General features: G+C 48.4%; 1 long non-coding RNA gene across 1 annotated transcript; it reads left to right on the plus strand.

The window, feature by feature from the left end:
* Nucleotides 1–24: 24 nt before the first annotated feature.
* On the plus strand, nucleotides 25–10,876 carry LOC125387934 (uncharacterized). The gene is made up of 2 exons (XR_015739265.1): nucleotides 25–491; nucleotides 8,133–10,876. It is a non-coding gene; the product is annotated as an uncharacterized LOC125387934 (long non-coding RNA).
* The last annotated feature ends 16,693 nt before the right edge of the window (nucleotides 10,877–27,569 follow it).

The following is a 27,569-nucleotide window of genomic DNA, read 5'->3' on the forward strand; positions in this document are numbered from 1 at the left end:
CGCCAGAGAGGCGCGGAGTGCGCGGGGCCGGGGAGAGCGCGCAGTCGGGCTGGCGGAGCGCAGAGCGGTGCAGAGAGGCCAAGAGCTGCGCGGGTTCAATGGGGCAGGGTCGCCTCGAGCCTGCATGCTGCGCACCGCCGCCCTGTCCGGACAGCAACCCCGCAACTGCAGCAGCCCCGGACAGAAGTAACGATGGCCTTTTCCGCAGTCGCCGCTGGAAGACCCAAAGTTTTGGATGCATCATGTCTCCTCCTCCCGGGGTCCCGGTCACCCACCGTGCGTGCGATGTCCCCGAGGGATCCTGGGGTCTTAGATCGACTGTTCTGCACCCCTCCACCACCATCCCCCAGGGCAGGGTGGGGACTCTGGCGACTGTACCTCCCACTACCATACCCAGTCTCCTCTTTGGTGAGTCTCGGAACCCGGTCGCTGCGCAGAGGTCTTCCGGAGCCAGAAGCCAAGGGGAAAATGGACAAGGCTCAGAGAAGCAGGTGAGTAGAGGATAGGGGAGAGGCCATCCCATCCCGGGCTGCCGGGCAGGCAAAAATCCAAACTCCATTTGTCTCTGGTGACCCGGAGCGTCTGCGCGACGCGTGTCCCCGCTGGCAGAATCACCGCAGAGACTTTGCTCCGCGAACACCGGAGCCCCAGAGAGCGCAGCGCTCTTGGAAGCCTATCCCCTCCCTCAGTCCCAGCGCTTCCTCCGGAACGTGCAGGGCCGCAGGAGCACCAGGCATCCCACGGGAACCTGACTCCCCGGAGTGTGGGACTCGTGGGGCTTTGTGATGTGCCGCCTGACCCTAGGAGCAGGTAACTGAAGTCTTTTAAACATCTTCTGTTATTTCTTTAAAATAATTTGCTTACTAGGAATTCCCTAAACTATAAAGACACCCCCAACCCACAATCAATAACTTTTCTATTTGCCCAGCGTCCTTCATTCTTACCACTGCTTTCCCTGAGAGCCCTTTGGCCGCACACCGAAGCATTGCTTGATTCTGAGATGTATTCTAGTGGGTCTGGAACGTCCTGGGACTCAACACCATGTACCTCAAAAACCAGCATTAAGATGGGGTGGTGAAGGAGGATCTGCAGGCTGGTTTCAGCTGTGGTGTGTGTGGGAACGGGCCTGCTTATATCAGACATGAATAAGTCTCCGTTAGCTTTCTTGAATGGATGGTTACCTAAGAGGCAGCTAAGTGAGGAATTCCTACGTTAAAATACTTGTCATTTGGGAAATATGTATCACACCGTGACATCTTAGATAAGCTAGGCACTGTACTTGTTATTTCTTCGTCCTGCTATCTTTTCAAACAACATTGCCTCTCGTGGACCAGCTGTTCACGCACAGGGTGACAGGGAGACCCACCCTGGCCCTCACAGAGCTGCAGGTGAAGAAGGAGCAAGCCTAGTTCTTCAGGGGGAGCTTGGCGCATGCTCTGTGAGACCAGTGTGGAAGTGGTATGGACTTTCGCGGCTGAGTCAGTTCCTTGGAGGAACTGAAAATGAGCTAGGAGTGATCAGAAAATGTGTCACCAAGAAAACGGAATCAATCTGCTTTGCATCTTGGAAATTGGGAAGGAGTTATAGTAAGCTGAGGTATGGTCTTGCCAAGGAAAGGGGACCACGCCGAGACTGGCTGAGTACAAGCGTGTGCGTGGGTGCGGGAATGAGGCTTAGCTGTGTCCTCCTAGGACCACGGTTGGGAGTTAGCTGGAGGTAGCTTAGGGAAAGATGGTTCCATTCTGAGGAAATGTCCCCAGAATGGTTTGGTGTTCTTTGACTTAATGAATCCATCTATCCCATCCCTCACTCTTCTTGCTAATTTTGGGGACACTTTGCTTCCCCATTAGTTTTTCTAAGAGTTCTCAACGTCAGGCAAGCGTTATCAACCACCTTGCTGGTTGGATCATGCTGCCTGCTTGTTCATGCACTGCAGGATCTGGTGACTGATCAGACACAGGACTAGCGTGAAAGACCCCGTTCACCCCCTACCCCAGAACACCAGTTGGAGGGAGACAGGAATTCCAAACCTTTGTTGACTGATATCACTAGAGCCCCAGCCATGTGCTGACTTGATGAACACCGTGCAGGAATCCGGGACATCTGCCTTCTGATGGGGCAGGATTGCCTCCGTGGGAATGTGCCATCTACGGTACAACCCCCCTGCTCCTGACCGAACCAGTGGGCTTCATACCCTCAGGTTCCTGACCCCTGAGGGGTGCAGAAGATCCTCTGCTCCCTGTAGACCAGTCTCGGTTCATCCTGTCCTGTTCCTAACCACTACCGTTGGCCAGGGCCACACAGGGACAGTGGTAGCCTTTCTCTACCCCTTAACTCGAATGGGAAGAAATTGAATATTGATGTACGTGTACAAATTGAAGTAAAGCCAGCCTCACTGTTGAATGTGGTTGGAGAGGCAGTTGGAGGAGGAGGAGGCATAATCAAGAGCTTGAAATTGGTGGCGTCCGTTGCAGTGTGGGCATTGGACTGAGATCCTGAATCCAGCCGAACCTCTCCTTGATCTGTTAAATGGGCAACAAAACTGTCAGTCTCTTGGGATTGCTGTGCTGGGTGATATTAGGGGGTGCTGAGCCCGATGCATAGTGAGTCATCAGACATGTTTGCTGCAATTCCCCCCTCCTCTCTCTCTCCCTCCCTCCCTTTCTCTCTCTCTCTCTCTTCTTACCTCTTTCTTGCCTTCTCTCTCTCTTTCAGTTGTTTCATTGGTTTTGGTTTTGTCTGCTTGGCTTTTTTTTTGGCCTTTTTTGTTTTGTTTCGTTGGTTTTTGTTTTGTTTATGAGATGGGAAAACACTCTATATCCCAGGATGGCCGCAAATTCAGTGTTAGGTCACAGCGATCTTCCGGCCTCAGCCTCCCACACTGGAGGCTTTCTGTAGTCACGCTGCACAAGATGCTGTGACTAGCAACTGGCAGTTGGAAAGGGGCCAACACTCCAATGTGATTGCTTCCGGGAGAAGTGCTGAAACTTCTGTCCCAAACATCCCTGGTCTGGCAGCACAGGGTGGCCCTCTGAGCGTGTGGTAAGCCCTCCACAGGAGCCCTTCCCCTGGGAACAGCTGCCTTTCTCTCATAACGGCCAGGTCTCATAACAGAGAGCACAGTGGGATCTCTGCACATTATTTTTGCCTCTAAATTTCTTGTTGACTTCTAAAAAGCATTTTGCTTCTGGTCGTGAAACGACAGAGCGCAGAGAGTGCCCCATTACACAACCCCTCTGGGGCTTCCTGCTCCCACATCAGCTACTCTTTGCACTGTGACAAAAAACTGGCAAAGCAGCTTGAAGAAAGGGGGTTTGTGGCAGTGTGAGCGCTTGGTGGCCAGTTGGAACTGTGTGGGGAAGAGCTGTGTGGCCTAATCTGGGATGTTGAAGGAGTTGTGGCATGTGGGGTAGGGGAATCCTGGATGTTTTAAAAGCCCAGCCATTGCCAGTCAGTTCTCTCTCCCATGGAGTTGCATCTCAAGATGTGCGAGCTCAGCTGTTACTTCTGCGTCACACCTGCTGCTGTGCTTTCCACCACGATGACCATGGACTCGCCCTCTGGTACTGTGAGCCTAAATAAACTCTCTTATTAGTTGCCTGGGTCTTGATGTCTTATCACAGCAACAGAACAGAAACTAAGGCAGCTATCTCATGGTTCACCGTCTCGGAGGGTACTAGTCTGTCAGGTCAAGGAAGCTGTCACCATAGGAAAACGAGGCAGCTGGTCACGTTATGTCCGAACCCAGGAAGCAGAGCCAGGCTAAAACTGGCGCTCAGGTGGCTTTGTCCTGTTTATGAATAGGGCCTACCTCACCCATGGTGCTGCCCACGTTCAGGGTAGGTCTTTTCACCTCTGCATTTTCTGATGCATCTAGTATCAGAGATATAGATGATACTGCGTGTGTGTGTGTGTGTGTGTGTTTAAAATGTGATCACTCCATCTGTGCTCATTGTTCCTGCAGACTTTTTCTTTCTTTTCTGTGTTTCTCTCTTGATGTATGTACACATGCATGCATGTGAACGGTAGAGGCCCATGCTAGATGGTGTGCTGTGGGATAATGCTCTTGTACACTGTAAAGACTTGTCACTCATATTGGTTTAATAAAATGCTGGTTGGTCCATAGCCAGACAGGAAATAGAGGCGGGGTGACCAGATTAGGAGAATTCTGGAAAGCCAGAGACACAGTCGCCAGCCAGACACAGAGGAAGCAAGATGAGAATGCCATATTAAGAAAAGATACCAAGCCACGTGGGTAAACATAGACAAGAATTATGGGTTGGTTTAAGTTGTAAGAGCTAGTTACTAATAAGCCTGAGCTAATAGGCTAAACAGTTTATAATTAATATAAGTCTCTGTGTGTTTCTTTGGGACTAAATAAATGGCTGTGGGACCAGGCAGGACAGACAGTTTTGTCTACAGTGTTGTTTCTCAGGAGCTGCCCGCCATGTTTTTAAAAACAGGGTCTCTCATTGACACCTAGGGTTCACTGATTGGTCCAGGCTGGCTGCCTTCTAAACCCCAGGGATCTGTCTTTTCATCTCCATCACGCCAGTACTGAGATGCAAACTTATGTCAGCATTCTCAGTGTTTTTAGATTGGCTCTGGAAATCTAATCAAATCCGCACAAACCTTTACTGATTGGGTCATTTCCCCAGCCCTGCTTTTTCCATATACACTGTTACATGGCATTACATGTGGAACACATCATTACTTTGGACTGCTGCAGAGTACTCCATGCAATGGCCCAGAGTTCCCTTAGCTATTACCTAACTGATGGACATGTCAGGGAACATTTCTACCCAGAATCAGGATTGCTGGGTACATGCACGTTTTATATTCATAGCCTTGCCAGACCTTCCTGTAGCCGTGTAGAAGTGTGCCCTTCTCATTACACCCTCACAATGCTCCAGGTTTTCACACTAGCCCCTGGCAACAGGAGGGGAATGCGTCTTGTTTGCTTGCACTTCCCTCGGACTGGGTATTTCTGAGCATTTTTTTTTTCTGAGACAGGGTTTCCCTGTAGCTTTGGAGCCTGTCCTGGAACTAGCTCTTGTAGACCAGGCTGGCCTTGAACTCAGATATTCACCTGCCTCTGCCTCCCAAGTGCTGGGATTAAAGGTGTGCTCCACCACCGCCAGGCTTCTGAGCATGTTTTTTTAAATGTGCGTTTTATTCTCTCTCTTTGAAGTGCTGCATCTGTTGGCTTGTTGTTGGCCTTTTGAGGCCTTTGTCTTGATCTGAAGGAATTTTCCATGCCCTCCAGACACACAGCACTTCTGCCTGCTTGGAAATGGTGCCACTTCTCAGCTTGTCACTTGTTTCCTTTTAATTGTCTTTTCCAAAGTGGTTAGATGTTCAGGACTTCTCCTTGGAGCCGTCAGCTCTGTCTTTTGCTTGAGGAAGCTGCCCGTCCTCAAGGCCCTGAGTCTTCTATTGCAGTTTCTCTTTATCCTTAGTGGGCTTCTGTTTCATATTAGATATCCATGTTCTTTTGATGACTAAGAAAAAAAGTTAATTTCATCTGGGCTCTCAGGCAGTTGAGCCATCAAGATTGTGGCTCCAGGCCAGCCTGAGCTACGTAGCAAGATTCTGTCTCCCAAACAAAATTTAAAAGTGTCTTAGTTAGGGTTGTTGTGAAGAAACACCATGACCACAGCAGTTCTTGATAAAGGAAAACATTTCACTAGAATTGGCTTACAGTTTGAGAGGTTTAGTTTATGATTATTATGGCAAGAAGCACGCAGGTAGACATGGTGCTAGAGAAGCTGAGAGTTCAATGTCTGGATCCACAGGCAACAAGAAGTGAACTGAGGAGCTTTGGAGACCTCAAACCCCACCTCCTAGTGACACACTTCCTCTGACAAAGTCACACCTACTCCAACAAGGTCTCCTAATAGTGCCACTCAGGCCTATGGGAACCAGTTACATTCAAACTACCACGGAAAGGTTAATTTCCGGTCCTTCCCCGTTGCCCTGAGCACCACCTGCCACAGAGATCCACGACACATGCTCAGAACTGTGGGGTTTGAGCTCTCCTCGCTGTCCCATTACATGAGCACGTCTCCCCCACCCTCTTTCCACCATGTTCCCATCGTGCCTGTTTGTGCCACTGCCTTGCTTTCATAGCATGGATTCAGAGGCTTCTATCTGTGTAGATGAAAGTTTCTGTCCTGTCTGTTCCCACAGCCATTCAGTCACAAAGAAACACACAGAAGCTTATATTAGCTGTAAACTGTTTGGCCTATTAGCTCAGGCTTATTATTAACTAGCTCTTACAACTTAAATTAGCTCATAATTCTTGCCTGTGTTTAGCCATGTGGCTAGGTACCTTTTCTCAGTGAGGCATTCTCATCCTACTTCTTCTGTGTCTGGGTGGTGACTGCCTCTCTGCCTTTCCTCTGCCCAGGATTCTCAGTCTGGTCATCCCACCTCTACTTCCTGCCTGGCTACTGGCCAATCAGCAGTTTATTGAACCAATACAAGTGACAAGTCTTTACAAGAGCATTCTCCCACAGCATATCTGTTTATCAGCATAGCGTGTGACTTGTGACAGCTGTCATTATGGAGGTAGGCCCTGACAAAGATCTTCTTGGAATGCACCCAGTACTTCTGTGAATGTATCTAAAACACCGGCCCAGTGGCCACAACTAACAGTCTCCTCAAATGTTCTCTCAAGGAAAGTTTCTAAACTAATATCTATAACCTGGATATTAGATAGATCTTCTAATATCTAAAAAGTCAACCTTTAGCTGGGGGCGGGTAGAGGTGGTGGGTGGGATGTGGATATGCCCACCTGCCAGCCATCCCAGATGGGAGGAGCTGGGGCCATGACTAGAGGAGGGAAATAAGTAGACCTCAGGTAGGGCTGGGTGCTTGGACTCTAAAGGAGACAGGGAGGACGGAAAAGCAAGTGGGCCTGTCACTTTCTGTCAGACCTTTAGCAGCCAGGGGACTCTGCTGCGGTGACCCCTAGGTGGCTCTGGAGCCATCCACGCCCAGTGCCCAGTGGGAAGGCCTTCTGTAAGCCATTCATTTCCTGATTCAAGCTTTTCTTGAGAAAGCCCTGGCCACGACTATGTCGTGGAGCTTTAAGTCTCAAGTTGACACTTCAAAGGGTGAGAGTACCCAGCATTCTCTCACACCAGCCCTGTGCAGAGATAGCACCATCATGGTGAGAGGAGTCTCTGCCAGGATGCGGGAGGCAGCTGCTCCCGCGTGACCAACACCTCCTGATGCCCTTGACACCTTTCCGGCATGTCTGCTCCACAATCTCTCAAGGAGCAGGTCCCAAGCACAGGCCATGGGATGTGGGGTTTTAGTCACATGACAGGAAACAAAACCCTGAAGATGCTAAGACCACAAAGCAGTCAGAGCAGAGTGCTGTGGGACCATGGTCTGTACTCTGTCACTTATATTTTAAATAAACGCTGATTGGCCAGTAGCCAGGCAGGAAGTAGAGGCGGGGTAGTGAGAATTCTGGGAAGAGGGAAGTTTCAGTCTGCAGTCGTGACCCAGCCACAGAGGAAGCAAGATGTGACTGCCTCACTGAAAAAGGTACCAAGCCACGTGGCTAACACAGACAAGAATTAGGAGCTAATGTAAGTTATAAGAATTAGTAAATAAGAAGTCTGATTTACTGTCCCCCATTAGGGCCAATCAGTTTATGATTAACGTAAACCTCTGTGTGTTTATTTGGTACTAAATGACTGTGGGTGGCATGGCTAACAAAGAGGGACCAGGTGAGACAGTAACCTCAGTCAGCAGCAGAGGTCTAGTCCAGGTCTCCAGGGGTAACGTGCAGCTTGCACATCCCTGTGTGGGTCATCCCTGTGTGGTGCTGGGATCGGGCATTTTAATCCTCATGTAGGCCATGATTTTCAGCCATGGTGTGTCCAGCTGTCTTCCTTCTGGAAGTGCTTGCCACCATGTCTGGAGACTGTTGGGGATGCTATGACAAGAGTGTGGAGGGGAAGGGGGTTTCCATCCACATCTCGTAGAAGCCAGCATAAATCAGATAAACACTCCCCCTTCCCAGCTCAAAGCAGCCTCTGTGGGCCACAGTAATGACGGTGAGATGGGGAGAGTCAGGTGCTGGCTGTCAGTCTCAGATTCCCTTCTCCTCTTTTCAGAAAGTGAATACTAACCTCGGGGACGGCTTTGCCGCTGTGAACGTCTTTGATCACACCCTACCATGGGGGGACCCAAACCCTCCTCGTGGACAGTGTTTGAAGAGCCAGATGGTGTGGTGGGTTAGAAAATCCATGAGGAATTAAAGGAAACACAGCCTTGTAAGTATGGCTCATTCCAGATGATCGCTTTCCTGCTCTAAGTGGAGGGCTGCTCAGGGCTTGGGCACAGCACTCTTGGCTCTTATCTGCAGTGCGTGGATGGTGAAGTTGAGTCGACAAGGAACACTCCTTCTCGCTGTTCCCCCGGTCCCCTGGTTGCCAAATACCTGCCCAGTGCTGCTGCAATGCTCTGCACAACTGTGCCTCTTCTCGTGATTCACATGACAGGCATCAAAGATGTCTTATGACAGCCTACCTGACGGATGGCCATGGGGTGACACCAGGAGGTGATGGGTGACATTCTACCAGATGGAAGGTGTTCCCGAGTCCCACAGTGGACTAGATGGGCCAGTAGACAGAGTGATGGTTGTGCATCGGCCACCAGCTCCACTGACACTTTGGTAGAATAGGAGTCGCCCTCCCTGTGACCACGGCCACCTGTGACCCCTGTGACCACAGTCACCCTGTGACCGTGGCTGCCCTGTGACCTCAGCCACCCTGTGACCCCTGTGACCACGGCCATCCTGTGACCGCCACCACAGGACGCTCGCTGCCCAGAAAAGCCTTTGAGTCGGCGGTTTCCCAAGAGCTCCCTCGTGAACAAGAGATACAGAGACTTGGGTCATGGAATACAACGGCCTTGGTTCTAATGCTGCTTGATTTGGCCCTATACCAGGCTAGGAGGAGATGGTGACATATACGTCAGCTCAATAAATTTGATACTGGGGAGGGTCAGCGTGTGTGGTTTCAATTACAGATTAACCCAGGATTGATTGAACAGTCTGCATGGCTCCGGCTGGGATGGAGTCCAAGGACTGGCAGGGGCTGGACTCTCATGAGAGGTGGGTGTTGGAGAATCAATCGGTGGATGGGCTCCATGTCCCTATGTATCCAGGAAGAATGTAATTACGAGTGAAATGCCGTCGTGAGGTGAGCGCAATGACAGGAGGAGGCTCGGCACAGCCTGTCCTGCCTCTTATCCCTCATCCCTGCACAGCTCCGTCTACACAAACCTCCCGCGCTGTGCTCTCGCCTGGCTCTCTGTCTTTAGCGAGACTCACCCCATGGCATTTTAGGGGAGAAAGACCACAGTGATTGCTTCTATGAAGAGGGCCTTACCAGCACGGTGAGGCTTGCCTGAAATTTCCGAAGAATCACAAGTTCAAGACCACCCTGGGCTATGTAGAAAGCCCTTATTTTAAACAAGAAAAAGGCAGCAATCCATAATTTTTCCTAAGTATTCTGGCATTCAGATACTGGTCTGTTGAAGGAATTGTTTTTTTAATGTCGTGTCAGGGACTACCCCAATTAGACTGACCTGTGGTATCTCAGGGAATAACAACCTCATTTCTAGAACCAGGAAAGTGGCTGACTCACCTTGCCTGATAGGCAGAAGATAAATGACCCAGGGGGTTGAGTGGGACAGTGGCCACCCAGAGCAGCCAAGGCTGGGGGAAAGAAACCTGATCTGAGCAGGGCATGCCTGACTGATATAAATAGATGGTGGCCCAGCGCCTCTGACGGGGGCAGTGGCCCTTAGTGGACAGCGGGCAAGTCCTGGAGAGGTCCAGATCAGATGGGAGGGTTTGTCTACAACTGTGCTGTGAAGTAATGGGACATGGGCAGGAATACAGTGTCTCAGATTCCCTGAGTCCCTAAGCAGTACCACCTTCCCGGGGGTGCAGATGAGGCTCAGTCTGCTGAGTGCTGAATGACTCTCCTGCGTGCAAAGGACATGGGCTGGAACCCCAGCTCTGCATGGACCAGATGTGGTGATACCTGAAGTTCAGGGTCTGCCTGGGATGTGTGAGACCCTATCTCAAAACAAGTAACACTGCTTTCCAGAAGAAATGATAAGATTAGGGCTATGCTTATCCAAGGTGAGAAAGCTGGATTTTTTTTTTTTCAGGACTCCCATACTCGGTCACAGACACATGGTAGCAACAGAAGCCTTACATCCTGGTGGCCCCAGGGAAGCACCAGCCCTGGGGCATTCCTAGAGAGACAGAAGGTAACATTCACTCAAGGTAGGGGACCAAGAGTCTCAGATGCCAGAGAGGCCTATGCTGACCAAACCAACAGCAAAATTCACAGCTTCCTGAACACCTACAAGGGTTTTAGTTCAGAGGGTAATTCTATGTCAACTCCAATTCAGAGTGATACCCTTCAATTGTTTTTATTCGAAAGATGTCGTTGGCCAACAGGGATGTCCTGGCTAAAGAGCATTCCCAGAGTCATTTCCCACCTTTCTGAGGAGGCCGGATCCTCCATCTTGCATAGACAGCAATTATTGGGGGAAAAAAGGAAGAAAAGGCATAAATATGAATGCTCGTCAACCTAGAAATAAATGTTAGCATTTTGATGTGTTGGTAATGTACTGCCATCCACACAATATCTCTCTACCATCTACCTATTGATTGTGTTTATAGATGTTTAGGTCCTTGTTCTGCCAGCCAAGACACTTAGTGTGGCAACCCATGGCTACATATATAAACATAAATATAAACATACTGTAAACGATCTACTTAAATCTATGTGCCATCGTAGTTAATATAGGCTAATAAATGACTTTTTAAACAATCACAGCACAGCGTTCCTCTGAGTGTTTATTGTTGAACTATAACATCTTTAATCCCCAATTATAAGCATTTAGGTCTGAATTTTAAAATGTGTTATTAGCAGTTATAATGAATGTTTTGTCTAGCTAATCTTTTTTAATATCCCTGATTATTCAATTTGTTTGTTTTCTTTTAAGATGGTCTTAATCTATAGCCCAAGATGTCCCGGAATCCACTAAGTGGCTCCAGGCTGGTCTTGAGTGTGTAGCAATCCTCTTTCTGGGATTACAGGTGTGAGTCACCATGCCTAGCCCTCACTCTCTGGTTATTGTTTTTTGTTTGTTTGTTTGTTTTGTTTTTTCAAGACAGGGTTTCTCTGTGTAGATTTGGAGCTTGTCTTAGAACTCACGCTGTAGATGAGACCAGGCTGGCCTCGAACTCATAGAGATCCGCCTACCTCTACCTCCGGAGTACAGGGATAAAAGGCACGTGCCACCACCACCTATCTCTAGTTGTTTTCTAAAGAGGCTTTTTGCAAATGAAATTACCAAGTCAAAGAAACATGCATTTAAATTTTTGAAATTGCTAAACTTTGCTGAAATGTGTCAGCATTCCTGTTTCCCTGTGATCTGGGCTATATCAATATTTTAATTTTTTTGTTTTTTGTTTTGTAGTGCTGCAGATTGAACCCAGGGCCTCCCACACACACTCCAGGCAAATGCTCTACCACTGAGCACAACTCATGCCCCTTCCGTGAGTTTGCAGGGGCTCACTACATTGCTCAGACTGCCCTTGCAAGACGTGAAACTGCTTCCACCTGTCTCAGCCTCCCAACTTACAAACTTTGTAGTGGAGGGGGTTTAAGACAAGGTTTCTCTGTAGTTCTGGCTGTGCTTGAACTTGCTCTGTAGATCAGGCTGGCCTCAAACTTGTGCCAGGATTAAAGGTATGTAGCACCACCACCACCCGGTCTAATTGTGTGCTTTTTTTAGAAGACTTTTTTTTTTTTTTTTAACAAAAGTAACCTGTGGAATTGTCGGAGTCTTGCCTGATTCCTTCAAACCCTAGAGCTCCATTTTCAAATGTCAGAGCCTGGGCATTGTGGCCGGATGAGGCTTAATTTTTGTTCCTACCTCTGTGGGTCAATAAATCTCTCTGAAGGCATTTAGTCGCAAACACACAGAGAAGTCACTGCAAGTAAGAATGGGTTGTGCACATTCTTCTCTTCCATGAGAAAGCTGTGTGCCTCCCTTTTGGGGGGCCAGCGTGGAATCTGGGAAGGCTGTGTAGGTGTTATGCAGAGGAAAACATGTTGTCTGTTAATGATCTCCATAGAGGCAATTATATGTTCTCAAAGCCACCAGCAGCAATAACCCAAGTCACAAATAACCCTAGCTTTCCGTAGCTCCTCAAGTGGCTGGATATCTCTGGGTCTCATGGCAATTTCTGCACCACAGAAGAGGATAGGTGGGGCAAATGCATGACCAGTTCCAGCCAGTTCTGTTAGGAGTCTAACTGGGGTAAGCCATGCATGAACCTCTAAGACCCCTTCTTTGTTCCAAGACTGAGACCTAGGCATCCTGTCTATACTGAGCACAGGAGAAAGGAGACCCCTTCCCACCTACAGATCCCACAACAAGCCGCTGGCCAGTCATGGACACTGTCTCATCCTGCCAGCCCTTCTAACTGCATGGGGAGGGAGGAAAAGCCTCAAGTAACAAGCAGAGTGAGTGTGAACCCAGGCAATTCAGATCTGGGCAACCTGCCTCTGTCCTCAGCTTTCAGACTGCTCCCAGCTGTCAAGGGGCAGAGATTCCAGGCCTGGGGTGGAAAAAGTCTCTACCGACCTCAGGGAACCCAGGAGTAGGAACAGAGACCAAGATCCTCTCCATGCTGCTGGATGAGGGATTGCAGGGACTATGCAGGTGGCTGAGAAGACTTGCCTGTTCCGGCAGGGAGACAAGTTCAGAAACCACTGTGGAGACAGCCAGAGGGCAGAAGATTTCCTGTGCACTGACTCTCTCTCTCCTGTGCACTGACTCTCTCTCTCTCCTGTGCACTGACTCTCTCCTGTGCACTGACTCTTTCCTGTGCACTGGCTCTCTCTCTCTCTCTCTCTCTCTCTCTCTCTCTCCTGTACACTGATCCATCTCTATCTATCTCTCTCTCTCTTTCTATCTCCTGTGCACTGACGCACTGACCCTCTCTCTCCTGTGCACTGACTCTCTCTCTCCTGTGCACTGACTCTCTCTCTCTCTCTCTCTCTCTCTCTCTCTCTCTCTCTCTCCTGTGCACTGACTCTCTCTCTCCTGTGCACTGACTCTCTCTCTCTCTCTCTCTCTCTCTCTCTCTCTCTCTCTCTCTCTCTCTCTCTCCTGTGCACTGACTCTCTCTCTCCTGTGCACTGGCTGTCTCTCCTGTACACTGGCTCTCTCTCTCTCTCCTGTACACTTGCCCTCTCTCTCTCTCTCTCCTGTACACTTGCCTCTCTCTCTCTCTCTCTCTCTCTCTCTCTCTCTCTCTCTCCTGTGCACTGACCATCTCTCTCCTGTGCACTGACCCTCTCTCTCTCCTGTGCACTGGCCCTCTCTCTCTTGTGCCCTGGCCCTCTCTCCTGAATGGTGCTGTTTGGGAGAAAAAGGCTAATTTCCATCTGTCTCTCCCCATCTTCCTATTTGGAATCGTGGAAGAGAAGGGAGTGACCAGGCTGTAGCCTATGCTGCTTAGACTCCAAGACAGCAAGAGTGGACTGTATGCTTTGCAGCAGGGGGATGCCCCTGTATGCTTTCTTGCTCCTGCCACTCATCAGAGACCCTGGGAGGTGCCTGCAGCTTGTCCTCTGGAACATCCTGTGGTTTCTGAAGGGTAAGGCAATGGGTAGTCAGTTATATAGAGGGAGCCAGAGCCCTGAACTTTTCTTTTTGAGGTTGAAGCTGGAAGAAAGGCAGACAGAAGCACCTGCTCTACACACTCAGTCATAAAGCATTAGCCAAACTCTTCTGTGAGGCTGGGCACACAGAGAGGGGCAGATAGAAGTTCAAGACACATGTCTTCATCCTGCGAAGGGATTTCCAGAGCTTCTAGTGACATCCCTGGTGGTGGCCTAGAGACATCAGGTGCAAGCAATTAGCCCTATGAAGGTTGAATGTTATATTACACAACAAAGTCTTTACAGGGATGATTGAGTTAACGTTCTCTGGGTTGGCTTCTTAGGCACTAAATGTTATCCTGTGTATCCACTGGAAGAGAGAGACAGAGGGGGGGTTTTATAATGGCACATACACAGGACAGGGGTGATGGGAAAACCGCACACAGAAAACATAGAAGTTGCTGGGGCTGGGAGGAGCCAGAAGCACAGGAGCATTGACAACCAACAGAAACTGCAGAGGTGAAGGCCAAGTTCTCTCCTACAAATATGGTGGGAGTGTGATCTTGGTTTTGCCCAGTTAATCCCAGCACTGGGGAAGCAGAGACAGGAGGATCTCTGTGAGTTTGAGACCAGCCTGGTCTACAGAGTGAGTTCTGGAACAGGGTCCAAAGCTACAGAGAAACCCTACCTCAAAAAAGAAAAAAAAAACCTAAATAATAATAATGTTGTACTTCTGAGTTTCCAGAACTATTCGAGAATAAGTCTGTGTTGCTTTATGCCTTCAGCTTCATGGCCATTTGTGACTGTAGCCCCGGGCCCAGCCTTGCAAGTGAAGTGGAAGCCTGAGTCTGAGACAACTCGTTGAAGAGAGCCACATCTGTTCCCTTGGGAGATGTTTATGGAGTGGCTGTACTAGTCCAAGCCCAGGAGCTGTGCACAGGGAAGGCAGAATCCCTGAGAACACTGGGGTGGAGTGGGGAGCAGGTGAGACCGCAAGCATCCTAGTCATTCATGGCTGTGAAGCAACATGCTGGGCAAGGACATGCTTATAGAGGAGAGCATTTAACTGAGGCTGCCTTACAGTTTCAGAAGTTGAGTCCATTAGCATCATGATAGGAAGCAGAGCAGTAGCTGGGAGCAACATCCTGATCCATGGGTTAGGAGAGAGAGAGAGAGAGAGAGAGAGAGAGAGAGAGAGAGAGAGAGAAAGAGAGAGAGAGAAGAGAGAAGGGGAGAGAGGAAGAGAGAGAGAGAGAGAGGGAGAGAGAGAGAGAGAGAGGAAGAAGAAGGAGGAGGAGAAGGGAAGGGAAAAGAAGAGAAGAGAAGAGAAGAGAAGAGAAGAGAAGAGAAGAGAAGAGAAGAGAAGAGAAGAGAAGAGAAGAGAAGAAGAGAGCATGCCTGGGCCTGCTGTGAACTTTTGACACCTCAAAGCCCATATAACTGACTACCCATTGCCTAATCCTTTCAAAAGTTCTACTCCTGGTGACTGAGCATTCAAGTCTATGAGCCTATGGCGGCTGTTCTCATTCAAACCACCCCAGGAAGTATTAACACATGCCCTTTGTTATAATCAGGCTTTCCAGACTGCGGGAGAGCAAGGTGGAGGTTTAGAAGGTGGAGGGGGGGGGGGGAGGAGAAGGGGGCAGCCTTTCAGATAGGCTGGCCGGCCTGAGATCCAAACCCTAAGAATCACGACAGTCTTGCCAGGTGGAAAGAGTCTTCTCAGAGGAAGGAGCAGACGGTGCAAAGGCCCCGTGGCGGAGTGGGCCCACTCCTTTGGGTAAGTGGGAGGGCCTCTATCCAGGAAGGCTGCTGACGTCTGACTGTCTGTCTGTCTGTGTCCTGCCCTGGAGCTCACCTGTAGGTAAGCGCATCAGGCTGTTGATCAGGATGTGGGAGTGGGAAAACTGGGAGCACTATTTGGAATTTAGCTAGAGTCATGACTTGGGCTTTAAACTTAGGACAAAAGTATTTCCCAAGTCAGAAAAGGAACCCACACTGAGTGTGGTAATTGTACAAAGCTCTCGAGCGCAACCTCAGCAAGAAGTGTGATTTGCCAAAACTGCCAACACTGGTGACATGAGCCTGCCATTGCTCTCAAGAAAGGGGTGCGCCTCAAGGGGAGTGGCCAACGCACTACTTCCAGAGCGGTGACTAGGTAGCAGCTGACAGGGTCATAGAAACAGAGTTTATCCACTTTTCCATTCAATTAATGTATGTTCAGTGAGCACCTATCCAGTCCCCCACATCAAGAAGGCTCTGGGGACTGGCCTCACAGAACTTCCTCGAGGGGCCGCAGCGGGTGCACCATGTCATGGTTAGTTTTTACTATATTAAAAGTTATAAATAATGAAATTATTTTTAGTAATAAAACAGAAAAAATATTATAGAGACATATAGCAGCTGGGCGGTGGTGGCTCATGGCTTTAATCCCATCACTGGGAAGGCAGAGGCAAATAGATCTCTAAGTTCAAGGCCAGCCTGCTTACAGCACTAGTTCCAGGACAGCTAGGACTGCTACACAGAGAAACCCTATCTTGAAACAAGAAAAAGAAAGAAAGAAAGCAAAAGTACATGGCATAGTATAGGTAACTGTTCCACAACTACCTCTCCAGAGAAGCCACCGTCAACAGCTCCGCTGTTTCTTCAACTTTTAAAAGTGTAGCTGGATTATAAAGTCATAATCTTCTGAGTTTATTATTTAACTTAATGTGACCCAAATATCCTCCTTACCCAAACATGTTTTTCTTTTCATTGTCTGAGCAATATTTCACACTATGAATACACGGTGGGGTAGCCACAGTCCCCTTGGTAGATTGGGATATTACTTCCATTTATCTGTATTTTGGACAACACCCAAAGAAAATCACTGTGTGTCTTCATGTAGCCTATGGGTGTCTTTCTAAAGGACAAATTCCCAGAAGTGAAATGAAGGTCAAAGGGGGCTGAGTAGCTTAATAAAGATGAATGGTGGCTGAGCGAGGTCCTGAGGTGAGCACAGGTGTCCTGTAGCCTCAGCTACACTGGATCAGTGATGGCTGTCTGTGCCTGCCTGATGAGGTAGATAGCTTGTTGCTTAAATTAATCTTTTTTTGTTTTGTTTTGCTTTTTGAGGCAGGACTTCTCAAAATCCTGGCTGTCCTGGAACTCACTCTGTAGACCTGGCTGACCTTGAACTCAATGAGATTCACCTGCTTCTGCCTCCTAAGTGCTGGGATTAAAGGTGTGCACAATCACTACCAGGCTAAATGAATCATTTTTAGCCAGCGTTAAGCAGCCTCCTGTGAACTAGTCCAGACTCTCCTTAGGCGATGTGGGTCATGTGACTAAATCTGAACGCCTCAAAGACTTTGACCACAGTAAACGTGTTGCTACCACACAATGAGGTACTTCTGGAGGCTCCCACGGGCGCTGCATCATGTGCCATCATGCATCCTTGTTCTGAGTGTGACACCCACACTTCACCCTGTGTGTGACATCACACGGTTCCACTGCTTCCTGCTGAGAACAGGTCGTCTCCGATTTGAGCTACAGCCGCTCTAAAGGATAGTGTTTCAATGTTCGCACCAAGTTTCCTGCTCTGAGAGACGCCTCAGGGTGGAATGGGTAAGAAGGACCGTGCCTTTAACTGTTTTATGTGAGAAAGTTTGATTTTAAGAATTGCTGTTTGAGCTGCAGATTTAGGTTTCATCGAAACCATTATTCAGTGACTTTGGGTGTGGTATTGGGACAGAGTCTCTAACAATTCTCAAATGGCCTCAGTCACACTCCTAACATTCTGTGCTATGTATTTATGAGAAGCAGCCTTCTCAATATTGACAGTTACAAAATCAAAATATTGACCAATCCTGAAAGGCGTTAGAGATGCTGTGGGTCCCACAGTATCAAGTATTCATTTATGTAAGAATAAGCAAGCACAGTGTTGAATGGATATGCAAATTTGTTTTGCCATTAATAAATAGTAAAATTACATGTATACCAAAGAATTAGTTTAAAATAAATTTATGATTTATTATCCACAATCTTTGGTTTGTATACAGATTTTATAGACCTATATATTCCGAGCTGTGTACAAATGTTCTGGGCAAACAGGGATTGTGAGTATGGAAACCAGAACGGCTGAGCTCTGGTGAGGGCGGCCAGGGCACTCCAGGTGATGCAAAGACCCCATGGGAAAGAGCCCACACTGCAGCAGGACTGGCGGAGAGAAAGGCAAGATGAGAGAGGAGGGCTACCGCACCGAGTGCCTTCCAAAAGTCATTCCTGAAAAAGGGAGAAGAGAGTGGAAGATGACTCAGAATCTGACCTAGCAAGATGGCCTTTCTAACTGATCCTCTGGCTCCGTGTCAGCTCACACAGTGGTCTTGGGAGTTCAGGAGAGAGATGGAGATGGCTGGACCAGCATATGGCTTGTCCTTGGGAGAAGTGGGGAGACTGCAGAGTTATCTAGGCTCCCCCAAATACTGGGATGGGCTTAGCAGGAAGTTGAGGTGATGGTGACGAGCTGGTCAGAGAGGAGCTCTCACCGGAACACTGAGGAGAGGCCAGAGGACTCGGGAAGGTTCTGGGCAAAGGCAGAGCTCTGGGAGGGGATCTGCTCAGCCCTGGAGCCTCGAGACACACCCAAAGGACTCTGGTCAAGGGGTTGCCACCCCAGCTGCAGCTGATCACACAGCAGAATGTCTGAGTCATGGTGTGACCTGGGAGCCTGCTTGTGAAGGGACAGAGCCTCACAAATCTCCTTGGTGAAGTTGGGAGGAGAATTCAAGAGGGTGAGATTTGAAGCTGGGGGTCATAAGATGCTAGTCCAGAGGTAGACAGGAAAATGAAGGTGAGAGAAAAGTCAAAGATACAAGAAGGAAGAAGAGGAAGAGAGGGGCTCCTTGTGGTGCTCCTGTGGGGCTGGGGGGCTGGGAGCACTGGGGTGGACGAATGGCCTCACTTCTGAGTGTGTAGCAGAGGGGAAAGCACTCAGCTCTGCCTGAGCAGACCGGGGGTGCATTCCTATCTCTGAGGGTGATTAGAGGTGACGGGGGGGGGGGGGGGGGTGCATTCCTATCTCTGAGGCTGGTTAGAGGTGACCGGGGGTGCATTCCTATCTCTGAGGCTGGTTAGAGGTGACCGGGGGTGCATTCCTATCTCTGAGTCTGGTTAGAGGTAACTATCCTCACTAAAGTTGTTCTCACAGAGTAATTAATAACTACTTCTTGGAACCACTGTGAGAATTAAGGGGTTGCATGGAACCAGAAGAAACTGCCTGTGACACAGAGCCACTAGAGAATGGGTGTCCAGAAGAACCTCTTACCAAGCACAAAGTAAGAGGCCAAACTGCAAAAGGAACAGGCAGAAAATCTGGCCCTCTGATGGAAGAACATTACCACAGCTCCTCAGGGAAGGAAAATACAGAGATATTCACCTTAGCCGTCTGCAGAGCATGGGGTCAAAGAGGCAAAAATAGGAACGAATGTCTGATGTGGGGTTCCCCTCTGTGTGCTGGGAATATGCTTTATTATCATTGGTTAATAAAGATGCTGCTTTGGCCTGTGGCAGGACAGAACAGGGGTAGGCAGGAAAACTCAATAGAGGTAGGGCTGGGAGAAAGAAAGTCGAGTGAGAAAGATGCTGCCGTGCAGCTGCCGAAGGAGAAAGACACCCTGGAACCTTACCGGTAAACCATGAGTCTTGTGGTAAAATATAAAATAATAGGAATGGGTTAATGGGTTAAGATGTAAGAGTTAGTTAATAAGAATCCTGAGCTAACAGGCCAAGCAGTGTTTTAATTAATATAGTTCTGTGTGATTATTTCAGGAAGTGAATGAGCAGTCTCCGCCTACAAATGCATGAAATATAACTCCTATTAGTAACTTAATAGCATAAGTATATCTAAGATTAAGTCAGTAGCCGGAAAATGAAGCTATAACTAAAGAGGACCCATGTTCGTCAGCTTTGCTGATGGAATGAAGATCTGTGAGACCCTGGGCAAGCATCTCGGTGTCCTCTAATAACAGGAAAATGCACATTCCACGTGGTTTGGACTGAGTGGCTAAGAGGAACTTCTCGCATATGACAGAATGAACAGTCTACTGATGTCTTCACTGCTGGTGGTAGCCTCAAGCTGGAAGCAAGGCACATCCTCACTAAGTATAGAGTGATAAGTATAGAGCGAATAAATATGCAGCGGCCCGGTAGATGCCCCAGGGAGCGCCGCACAGTGCAGTGGCCTGGCACACGTCCCACGGAGTACAATGGGAATGAAACCATGTAGTTCCGTTGTAGAGTGTTGCCTGCAATGTGCAAGAGCGACACCACCCTCCCCAAAGCAGACGCAGCGTCTGGACGAGGAACTAAGCTACAGACGATGGAGCTTTTATTTCTCAGCACATATCTGAGAAAAGTCCAAAGGCAAGAAGGGCTTGATGCTGGTGCATCAGTGGCGCACGCCTTTAATCCCAGCACCCGGGAGGCAGAGGCAGGTGGATCTCTATGAGTTCGAGAACAGCTGGGCCTACAGAGTGAGTTCTGGGAACAGCCAAGGCTGTGCAGAGAAACCTTGTCTTGAAAAAACAAAGGAAAAGAGAATGACTTGAAATTACAGCAGGGCCTCTTAGAGAGGAGAGGGTGGGACCCACAGGGACCCTCCCTCAGGCCATTCTCCAGTGCTTTGGATGCTCTGTCTTGACCCTGGGGTAATTACACACATCGGCCCTGTGATTATGCACGTTACACCGTGCATTTGTTTTGAACACTTTAATCCAGGAGTATTTTATTCCACAATTTAAGCAGGTTTAAAGAGGAGATAGCTAACACTTGTAAAACGCTTGGCATGGTGCCTGGCCCATATTAAGAACTCAACAGATGGCAATTTTATTTACTGTTCTAACTCGGTTGTTAGAGCCGCCTTGTCTCCTAAGCAACCTCCAAGCATCTCCTGGGTGAGCGTTGTCTCCACGAAGCCTGGCTTTGAGGCTCAGATTCCAGACTCTTGTTTCCCAGGGCGACCCCAAGTGAGACCCGCTATGGAAGGCAGGGCTTTCACAGTGAAAGGTGTTGGGTATTGGCACCCTCCTCAGGTGCGCTGTCAGGTGTAAAACTAAAAAAATAAAATTAAATTAAAGCTTTCCTGTTTTTTTTTTTTTTTTTTATGCAATTCCCGAAAACTAAGATCGCCGAGATGAACAATAGCACATGAACATTCTGGGGACAGAGCCAGAGTCCTGCCTGCTGGAGATCGGAGGTCAAGACGGAACTCAGTGGCAAGCTGGCACTAAAGGAAGGGGGACCCTGAGTTGGCTGTGCACACACCTGTAACCCCAGCACTCCGGATGTGGAGGCAGGAGGATCAGAAGTCTAAGGTGATCTCAGCTGCCCTCAGCTGGTAGCCAGCTTGGGCTATGTAAGACACCTGCCTCCAATAAAACAAAATAAACAAAAGAGAAACAACCAACAGGAGAGAAGAAAGGAGCGAGGGAAGGAGGAAGGAAGGGAAGGAGGAAAGGGGGCCTGTGAGTTCAAAAGACACACTCAAAAAGCAAATGAAGCCGTAGCGGTGAAGAACCAGCCTGCCTCCATCTTAGACTTTAAAGTAAATCAGACCATCTGATACTTAGCTGTTCAGTGACCGTGGAGCAGGCTTGGAAGGAAGAAAGACATTTCTAGATACCCTGACGTGTGTGAGACTGGAGACATAGGTTACAGACATTTCTAGGTACCCTGACGTGTGTGAGACAGGAGACATAGGTTACAGACATTTCTAGGTACCCTGACGTGTGTGAGACAGGAGACATAGGTTACAGACATTTCTAGGTACCCTGACGTGTGTGAGACTGGAGACATAGGTTACAGACATTTCTAGATACCCTGACGTGTGTGAGACTGGAGACATAGGTTACAGACATTTCTAGGTACCCTGATATGTGTGAGACTAGAGACATAGGTTACAGACATTTCTAGGTACCCTGACCTGACGTGTGTGTGACTGGAGACATAGGTTACAGACATTTCTAGGTACCCTGAGGTGTGTGAGACAGGAGACAGGTTTACAGACATTTCTAGGTACCCTGACCTGACGTGTGTGAGACAGGAGACATAGGTTACAGACATTTCTAGGTACCCTGATATGTGTGAGACTAGAGACATAGGTTACAGACATTTCTAGGTACCCTGACCTGACGTATGTGAGACTGGAGACATAGGTTACAGACATTTCTAGGTACCCTGACCTGACGTGTGTGTGACTGGAGACATAGGTTACAGACATTTCTAGGTACCCTGAGGTGTGTGAGACAGGAGACAGGTTTACAGACATTTCTAGGTACCCTGACCTGACGTGTGTGAGACAGGAGACATAGGTTACAGACATTTCTAGGTACCCTGATATGTGTGAGACTAGAGACATAGGTTACAGACATTTCTAGGTACCCTGACCTGACGTGTGTGAGACTGGAGACATAGGTTACAGATATTTCTAGGTACCCTGATATGTGTGAGACTGGAGACATAGGTTACAGACATTTCTAGGTACCCTGACCTGACGTGTGTGAGACAGGAGACATAGGTTTCAGACATTTCTAGGTACCCTGATATGTGTGAGACTGGAGACATAGGTTACAGACATTTCTAGATACCCTGATATGTGTGAGACTGGATACATAGGTTACAGACATTTCTAGATACCCTGATATGTGTGAGACTGGAGACATAGGTTACAGACATTTCTAGATACCCTGATATGTGTGAGACTGGAGACATAGGTTACAGACATTTCTAGATACCCTGATATGTGTGAGACTGGAGACATAGGTTACAGACATTTCTAGGTACCCTGATATGTGTGAGACTGGATACATAGGTTACAGACATTTCTAGATACCCTGATATGTGTGAGACTGGATACATAGGTTACAGACATTTCTAGATACCCTGATATGTGTGAGACTGGAGACATAGGTTACAGACATTTCTAGGTACCCTGATATGTGTGAGACTGGATACATAGGTTACAGACATTTCTAGATACCCTGATATGTGTGAGACTGGAGACATAGGTTACAGACATTTCTAGATACCCTGATATGTGTGAGACTGGAGACATAGGGTTACACACATAGCAAACATAGCTGCCCCAGGATACTTACAGAAGAGACAAGCTAGGTTTGTCCCTGTTTCTGGTTACTTCTCTGTTTCTCAAGGATCTGCTATGCCCCACCTGTAACCTTAACTACAAATGACTCTGTACTCTCTTTTCTAGTAATGGTAGTCATGTCTGTGTTTCAAAGAGTTGCTATAACCAGCTTACAACCTTTGTTTGAAAAGCTTCTGTGACCACCTCCTTGTTATGCCCACCTTGAGGCCATGTCTTTGTTTCAGGAGGGACTAACTTGCTATGCTTATATTCTGTTCCTGTAACCCTGCCTATTTTGCTCTCCAGATCCCCCATTTGGAAACCCCCGACCCCTGAGCTACAAAAACCTTGACTTTCTCACATCCAACACTGACCTTTTGGACCCTGCCAGAGGGGGAGGCAGTCGCTGTACACGAATAAAAAAGATTGCTTTAATTAATTTGGTTCCAATGATTTGGGTCAGTGTTTTTTTTTTTTTCCTCCCATCTTTTGGATTAACAGGGCCAGGTGATGCCTGGGGCATCTATGCTTGCTATGTCTGTAAACCTGTCTCCTGTCTCACACACCTCAGGGTACCTAGAAATGTCTGTAACCTATGTCTCCTGTCTCACACATATCAGGGTACCTAGAAATGTCTGTAACCTATGTCTCCAGTCTCACACACGTCAGGGTACCTAGAAATGTCTGTAACCTATGTCTCCTGTCTCACACACGTCAGGTCAGGGTACCTAGAAATGTCTGTAACCTATGTCTCCTGTCTCACACACGTCAGGGTACCTAGAAATGTCTGTAACCTATGTCTCCTGTCTCACACACGTCAGGTCAGGGTACCTAGAAATGTCTGTAACCTATGTCTCCTGTCTCACACACGTCAGGGTACCTAGAAATGTCTGTAACCTATGTCTCCTGTCTCACACACGTCAGGTCAGGGTACCTAGAAATGTCTGTAACCTATGTCTCCAGTCTCACACACGTCAGGGTATCTAGAAGTGTCTTTCTCCCTTCCAAGCCTGCTCCACGGTCACTGAACAGCTAAGTGTCGGATGGTCTGATTAGTGGCACTGTTTATCAAAGCAGGACACAGGGCCGACACACTGGAGTGCTACATCAATCATTTACATCTCAGTGGCTGTGTCGAGACACACAGGTGTCCAGAAGTGTGCTGAAGGTCACACAGCCTACAAGAGCCAGAACTGAGAAGACTCTTCCTTGGTGCTTGTCTCCACGGGGAAGGATGGGGTGGGGTGGGGTGAGTGAGTGGGTGGATGGGTGGGTGGGTAATGGTGGGGTTGGGTGGGTGGGTAGTGGTAATGGTGTGAGTTATGTGGATGTCGGCTTTGCTAACAATTAAGAAACTCCTCAACAAACTGACCCAGGGTGGAATTAGGGGGAAGGAAGCAACCTGCATGGCTAGAGAACTTCCAGCCCCTGTGACAAGGTAAAGGAAATAACTTTCAAGATCCTGAAAGCAGACAACAAGGAAAGCCCAGGGCTCCGCAGAGCTTCTGATAGGGGCTGGGTGCCTCCCAAACCCAGTGCTGGCTGCCTGCAGGCTGTGCAAGCCCCCTTCTCACATCACCTGTAGGTGCATCCCTAGGCTGCCAACCAGGACAGATACCCCCGGAGCTGTTTGCACACGAGACAGATGAAAGTTGCTCGGACGGGCAATTCAAAAAGCAGAAACAAACAAACAAACACACACCCTCCGGGTCTCGGAGGGGGAGCATTTGCTTAGCGCTCCCCACCACATGCCTGACACAGCTTTCTATGGCAGCCTTCCTGCCTCGCCTCAGGTGAACAGCTTGTGTGTCGCATGCACGGAGAGCGGCGCTGGCAATGGCAGTTGGCTGCACTTGGGCACTCGACAATCTGTCCTCTGTGCTTCGTTTCCAGGGTCTTGTGAGCTGCTGTGGTCTGGGCACGACCGGGTACTGCCTTGGTTCAGAGACTGTGTGCCTGCCCCTGGGGACAGGGTAACTCAGAACAGGCTTCTGTTAAACCTTTGCCATGACTTGGTAAAACTGCCTTGACTGTGGCTGGAAACAGACCCTGGCATTTCTCACTGGGCAGAGTAACCGCCAGGTTGTGTCTCACAGTCTCTTCTTAAGACACACCAAATGTGTGGAGGCTTACAAACGGCCCCATTTTCAGTTTAATTCACCATCTTGTGTACAGGTTGTTAATGAAAGATGTTAGTTGGGTTGAGTTTTTTGAATATCTGTGTATGTGTGCGTGTGTGTGTGTTTGGTTGATTTTGAATATTTTTTTGAAAGTAATTTTATTAAATTATAAAAGTTTCCATTTACGCCCCTCTTCCCAACACCCTCCCACTCCCCCCACTCCCTCTCCTCCTCCCTCTTCGTCCCTAAGGGCAGTCAGGGTTTCCTGCCCTGTGGGAAGTTCAAGTTCCTCCCCCCTCCCTCCAGGTCCAGGAAGGTGAGTATCCAAACAGACTGGATCCCCAAAATCCAGTATATGCAGAGGAAACAAGTCCCAGTGTCATTGTCAACGGCTTTTCAGAAAGACTCCAGGCCAGCCACATTCAGAGAATCCAGCCACATTCAGAAAATCTGGTTGGATCACGTCCTCGTTCAGTCGCAGTCCAACTGGCCTTGGTAAACTCTCATTAGATCCGTCCCCTTGTATCTGTGGGTGATAGCATCCCTCGCAGTCCTTATTTCCTTTTTCATTTTCTTCGTCCTTTTGCTCCTCATTTGGACCTTGGGGGGCTCAGTCCGGTGCTCCAATGTGGGTCTCCGTCTGTATCGCCATCCGTTGCCAGATGAAGGATCTATGGTGATAAGCAAAATATTCATCAGTATGGTTATGGGCCAAGGCCGGTTCAGGCACCCTCTCCTCTGTCCAGAGAACAATCTGGGGATCTCTCCTTGGACCTGGGATCCCAAATATAATCAAATCTCCTGTAAACCCTAAAATGACTCCCTTAGTTGAAATATATTCTTGCCTGATCCCATATTCATCTTTCCTCCCTCCCCCCCATCCCGGTCAACCGAGCTTTCCCCATTCCTCCCCTACTCCCTTCTCTCTAACCCTCTCCCCTTCCAACAACCCTCCCACCCCCCCACCCCATTTTGAATATTTTTTTAAGACAGGATTTTCCTGTGCAATAATCCCAGATGTCCTGGAACTCTCTTTGCAGAGCAGGCTGGCCTCAAACTCACAGGGCACCACCACCCTCCACCCCAGCATTATTATTATTATTATTATTATTATTATTATTATTATTATTATTGAGACAAGGTCTCACTGTGTCGCTCTGGGTCGCATGAACTCACATCTGCTATTTTCACAGATTTTTTGGGAGCAGTCTTAGGTTCACGGCAAACTGAGCATGGTGCACAGCTTTCACACACCCTTTGTTCCTCCAACACGTGTAACCTCCCCTGCTATCAACATTCCCCACCTAAGAGGCACATGGATCAGAAAGGCGTGTCTGACGCCGACTTCACCGTCGCCCACGTATGTCTATTATTGCAAGGGCTGCCACTGCCCTAAGGAAATCGATGCCTAACTTATTTATCTCCTCTCTCTGCTAACCCCTGTAAAGACACAGCTTTGTCCTAATGACCCCAGGAATTTCCCTTTTCCAGAAGAGTATAAAATTGAAGTCGTACAATACGTGTTCTTATCAGATCTGCTCTTTTTCTTCGGTAACATACACATAAGATGTTTCCATGCTGTGCGATGGCTGGGCAGCTCGTTTCTCTTCAGGGCTGAATAATACTCCATTTGCTTGGATGTACCACCATTTTCTCTTCTTTTCTTCTGTTCTCCTGCTGAAGGACATCTTGGCCGCTCCCTAGTTTCAGCAAGTATGAATAAAGCTGCTATAAACATCTATGCGCAGGTTTTCGTGTGGACGAAACTTTTCCATCTTTTGGGTAAATACCCAAGGAGCAAGATTACCGGATCATATGGTAAGAATATATTTAGTTTTGTGAGTCTGCCAAACTGTCTTCCAACGTGGCAGGACCATTTCACAGTTCCACCAACAGCAATAGGAAAGGCCCTGTTTCCTCGTCTTGGCAGCGTTGGGTGCTGCCGGTGTTTTTAGATGTTAGCCACGCTAATGGCTCTGTGATGGCATCTCCCCGTTACTCTTGTTTCTGTTCCCAAATGCCGACTGTTTCCTCCATAGCTGTATCTTCCTTGATGCGGCATCTGTTCAGATATTTTGCCCATTTTGAAATTACGTTGCTCATATTCCTATCAGGTTTTAAGAGGGCCTTGTGTAGTTTGGATAACAGTCCTTCGTCGGGTATGTCTCCTGCCAGTATAGTCTCCCAGTCTTTGGCTTGTCCTCTTTTCCCGAACGTACAGCAGTGTTCTGTTATATGCAGTAGAGGCTATAAATGTCTTATAATTGAGAATTTAAGAAAATTGCTTCCTTGTAAGTTGCTTTTATTCTCATGGGGAAAAGCCTACTTCCTGGTGCAGAAAATCTCTAGTCCTTTTCTTATTGGCTATGAGTGAAGCAGTCAGGGAGATCACGAGGGTGACGGTGGCAGACAGTCCGGAGGCTTGCCCTATCGGGAAGCCGTCTTACTCAGGAAGAGTTTCCTAATACGCCAAAATCTTCCGGCCAGTGTGTTGAGACTCCGCCTCCACTGGGAAGACAGGATGCTATTGGTGTTCTGAGACTATCAATGCCTGGCGGAGTCCACGGTCACTGGTGCCACCTCTATGACTGAGTGGAGTAGCCATGACTT

This window comes from Myodes glareolus, chromosome 11 (genome assembly GCF_982192425.1).
Source record: "Myodes glareolus chromosome 11, mMyoGla1.1, whole genome shotgun sequence".
Classification (NCBI taxonomy): domain Eukaryota; kingdom Metazoa; phylum Chordata; class Mammalia; order Rodentia; family Cricetidae; genus Myodes; species Myodes glareolus.